This window comes from Oryctolagus cuniculus, chromosome 13 (assembly GCF_964237555.1).
Source record: "Oryctolagus cuniculus chromosome 13, mOryCun1.1, whole genome shotgun sequence".
Classification (NCBI taxonomy): Eukaryota; Metazoa; Chordata; class Mammalia; order Lagomorpha; family Leporidae; genus Oryctolagus; species Oryctolagus cuniculus.
This window is the reverse complement of record NC_091444.1, coordinates 87076906-87081444: the sequence shown is the minus strand read 5'-3', so window position 1 is coordinate 87081444 and position 4539 is coordinate 87076906. Positions and strand designations below refer to the sequence as shown.

At 43.8% G+C, this 4539-nt stretch overlaps 1 pseudogene; it reads right to left on the bottom strand.

Annotated features, from left to right (window-relative positions):
- Positions 1-3454: 3454 nt before the first annotated feature.
- LOC138844884 (high mobility group protein B2 pseudogene) lies at positions 3455-4180 on the bottom strand (annotated as a pseudogene).
- Positions 4181-4539: the final 359 nt, after the last annotated feature.

The window sequence follows — 4539 nt, the reverse complement described above, 5'->3', positions numbered from 1 at the left end:
TCCTCCACCTGTGGGTCCCACTTACCAGGGAGTCTCTTCCCGCCACTCCCCGAATCGCTCCCCGTGTGTCCGGAAGAAAGGGTACCTGCTCCAGGGACTTTCTGCTGCAGGTTTGGCATGCAGGAAGGGGCGGGGACATGTGTGGGAGAAGGGTGGGTGCCAGGGTGCCATCGATCATGGCAGCTTCCCCCGAGGTCAGGACTGGGACCCGGGCTGTTCTGTCTCCCACCTCCACTTCCCAGGCTCCCAGTGCCTGGAATCTCTCCTGCAGGACCTCACCCAAACTGTCCCTAATGTGCTTTATTTAGTGGTTACAGGAGAGAGGGGGCAGCATTCTGGGAACATGCACACGCAGGGAAGGAAGGCAGAAAGACTCCGGCTCTCCACAGTTAAATAAGCTGGGTTCCCACTGTGGGTGGTCTCAGAATGCAGTCAGGCTGGGCCTCTTGATGTTTCCTGGGCTGGTTCCTGCAGGGTGGGGCTGGGTGGCCTTCAGCAGGGAGCCTGGGGCAGCAGAGGGGTGGGCAGAAGGATCTGACTAGGATCTGCCCCACTGCTCTCATCTTGCACCTCATCTTCCTGGTGGGGAGCAGTGTGAAGTGTGCATTGATCCCTCTCATATTAATTATCAGATTTTTCCAATGTGGAATTTGAAGCTGTTCCAGAAACCTGGGGTGGGAAAACTCCCTTCTTTCAAACAGACACAGAGACAGGGGAGGATCCAAGGAGTTTCTATTAATGGCCCTAGGCTCAGCTGGAATGATTTCCTGAGAACTGAGCATCAAATTCAAGTTTCTTAGCTGTTACAGCATTGGTGGGTTTAAATGGCAGCCTTCATGACTTAGGTCCACATTTCCAATGGTCAGGGGGTCCAGTATGTTTGTAAAAGAGATGCTGGGGACAGATTTATTAGGATAGCTTTATGACTGGAGTTTACAGAAGCAGAACTTAGGACATCTTCCCTCCCTAGATAAGATTTCAGTGGGCAGCTGTTTCACTCGTTAATTGTGAGCATCCACTTTTAAAGGTTTGTGTTGGATGGGGTCCACTTCTCTTTCTTTGATGATGTATTTGGCTGCTTTTCATATTCTGTCTTCAGCTATTTCTTCTCCTGTTAGCAAGGCTGTCAACTGTTTTGACCTGCCACTGATCCCTTTGCAAAATAAGAAGAGAACTAAAATTAATGCAAGTCTACTGTGTTGTCAATAACTGGAGCTACTTTTTTAAAGATTTATTTATTCATTTGAAAGAGTTACACAGAGAGAGGAGAGAGAGAGAAAGAGAGAGAGACGTCTTCTGTCCGATGGTTCACTCCCCAATTGGCAGCAACAGCTGGAGCTGTGCCAGTCTGAAGCCAGGAGCTTCTTCTGGGATGAAGCTGGTTTTTAAAATAATTATTTATTTATTTGAAAGGCAGAGTTACAGAGTGGTAGAAGCAGAGATGGATGGCTGGAGCTGTTTGGATCCAAAACCAGAAGCCAGGAGCTTTGTCCAGGTCTCATAGGTGGGTGCAGGAGATGAGGGATTTGGGCCATCTTCTACTGTTTTCCCAGGCCACAGCAGAGAGCTGGATGGGAAGTGCAGCAGCCAGGATCCCAACCGGCACCCATATAGGATGCTGACACTGCAGGCAGTAGCTTTACCCACTATGCAACAGTGTTGCCCACTAACTGGAGCCCTTTTAATCTGAGTTTGCATAAAGTGGAGAATTACAGCATCATAAATACATATAAGTAACATCTTTTTCTCTGCCCAGTACTTTACAGTTACCCAGTGCTCCACTGAGAATCTTACATTCCACACTGTGTAATTAAGAAGGCCAGTTACTTGTCTTATTTTGGGTTCTGTGTTTAAACCCATGACATTTTTGAAATGGGAGGATATTAGTTCTACAATTTCATAAAGACTGCTCTGTGGAAGCATCAATAGAAGTTATAACTGTGAGAGTGGTAAGAAAGAAGAATGGAAGAAATAAGTACCCCTTACGCCACACAGAGATGTCCACAAATGGAGTAGAAGATGTGCCCTTGAAAACTATGGCTGACTTTCTGGGACAAACTGTGTTTGAGTGCTTCACATGTTCTGATAGAAAGGTGTTGCCACCAGGTTATTAGTATATTTATTTATTTAGTTTTTAAAGATTTATTTATTTATTTGAAAATCAGAGCTACACAGAGAGAGAAGGAGAGGCAGAGAGAGAGAGAGAGAGAGAGGTCTTCCATCAGGTTCATTTCCCCAATGGCTACATCATTGTGAACTTTGCTCAGTTCCTGACCTATACCTTTCCTTTAACCTAGTACTTTGCCATGTAGTAGCCCATGAAAACTGCAGACTGCATAAATGAATGAATATTTGGAGGGTTGTGATTTCTTAGAGGAACATCATGAGACAGAAGGAATAAAACAAAACAAAAGTATCCTCCGTATATAGAAGATATACTGTTTTTGCAAGCTATAGAGAAGAGGAAGAAGAAGGAAAGTAGTGAGACTGGAAAGGTTGTGGCAAAGGTAATAGGCACTAGTCAAGAATTCAACAAGCCCATTAGGAAAGTATTAAGGATTCTTTACTTCCATGTAGACTCTGCCCTCTAATGGTGAACAGGGTCCTCTAAACCCACTTGCTGCACAAATGAAAACCCAAGCATTGTCTTCTCCCACAGATGGAGTCTGCTATTGGTTTTGATTTACATTTCCCTAATGGCTAGTGATATTGGGCATGTTCATATATGTCTTGACCATTGAGATTTCTTCTTCTGAGAAACATCTATTCTGATCATTGCCCATTTCTTACGTGTACATTTTGCTTCTTGTTTGGAGTTTTTCCAGTTCTATATATGTATGTTCTGGCTATCAATGTTTTGTCATAGTCAGAGTTTTCAATGTTTCCTGCCATTCTGTCCATTGTATCTTCACTCTGTTGATTACTTTGTTATGAAGATGTATCTTAATTTGATATGCTCAAATTTGTATATTTTATTTTGTTACTTGTGCTTTTGGAATCTGACCCAAAACTGTTGTCTATGCTAATGTTTTACAGTTTCTCATATGTTTACTTAGGTTTTGGGTTTTTTTTAACATACATAATTTTATTACAAAATTTTTTTAAAAAAAACAACACAGAATGCAACATCCTAACAAAAAATCCAAATTTACAAATGATACTAATTCCTACAACTTTGCTGTGCTACCATACACAAGTCAAGAAATTAAAGAAACCATTAAATATTTAGGAACATTCAACATCAGAAGCTTTAAAATCTAACTGTATGTAGTAGCCCCTCAAAAAGCTACAACCTGCATTTTTTAAAAAAAGTATTTTCTCTACAAAGAATCTTATCAGCTATACAAAAATCTGTACAGTTTTTTTTATACTGAAGCTAATATTGAGCTGCACTTGAATTCACATTCTTAGCAAAACAACTGCCTGAGCACACACGCACACTCCACACTCATCATTACAGGATAGCCATTTATTCTTCATCTTCATCCTCTTCCTCATCATCTTCATCTTCTTCCTCTTCCTCTTCTTCCTCCTCATCTTCAGGTTCATTCTTCTTCTTTGAGCCTGTGGGCCTACCAGGGCCCTTCTTTCCCGCTTCACTTTTGCCCTTGGCACGGTATGCAGCAATATCCTTTTCATATTTCTCCTTTAGCTTAGCTGCTTTCTGTTCATATGGTTGTTTATCTTTGGCTGACTGTTCAGACCACATCTCACCCAATTTTTTTGCAGTGTCCCCAATGGACAGGCCAGGGTGTTCACTTTTGATCTTTGGGCGATGTTCAGAGCAAAAGAGAAAGAAGGCAGATGGTGGTCTTTTAGGAGCATTAGGATCCTTTTTCTTTCCCTTCTTAGCACCCTTGGGAGGAACGTAATTTTTCATCTCCCTGTCATAACGAGCTTTATCACTTTTTGCCATATCTTCAAACTTGGACTTTTCCTTTGCAGACATGGTCTTCCATCTCTCCGAGCATTTCTTAGAGAATTCTGTGAAACTGACCGAAGAGTCAGGGTGTTTCTTCTTGTGCTCTTCCCGGCACGTCTGCACGAAGAAGGCATAGGAGGACATTTTGCCCCTCGGCTTGTTGGGGTCTCCTTTACCCATGACAACGGAACGGCGGCCACCTGGTGCGAGTTGTTCCTCAGACTCCCGCAGAGCGGCCAGATCCGACGGCATTGCTTCCTTCCCTCAGCTCAGGCATGAACTCAGGATGTGAGGGCGATCTGGCTGCGACATCTGTCACCCCATTGATCGCCAGGGTTGCTTCGGCTGATCTGGCTGGCTAGGCGGGTGTCCCCTTCCTCCCTCACCACTCCATGTGCGTCCCTCCCGAAGCTGCGTGCTCCGTCGAAGAGGACGACCTTCCCCGCTAGAGGAGGACTGGTCTTCGGTCAAGGGTATACGAGTAGCTGCGCTCCCCTGCTAGAACCTCAAAACAAGCTCTCAAGGTTTTGGTTTTATATTTAGACTTTTAATTTACCTTGAGTTGCTTTTACATAGTGTATGAGGTGTTGGGGTATCTTTTCAGGCTTCTACATATG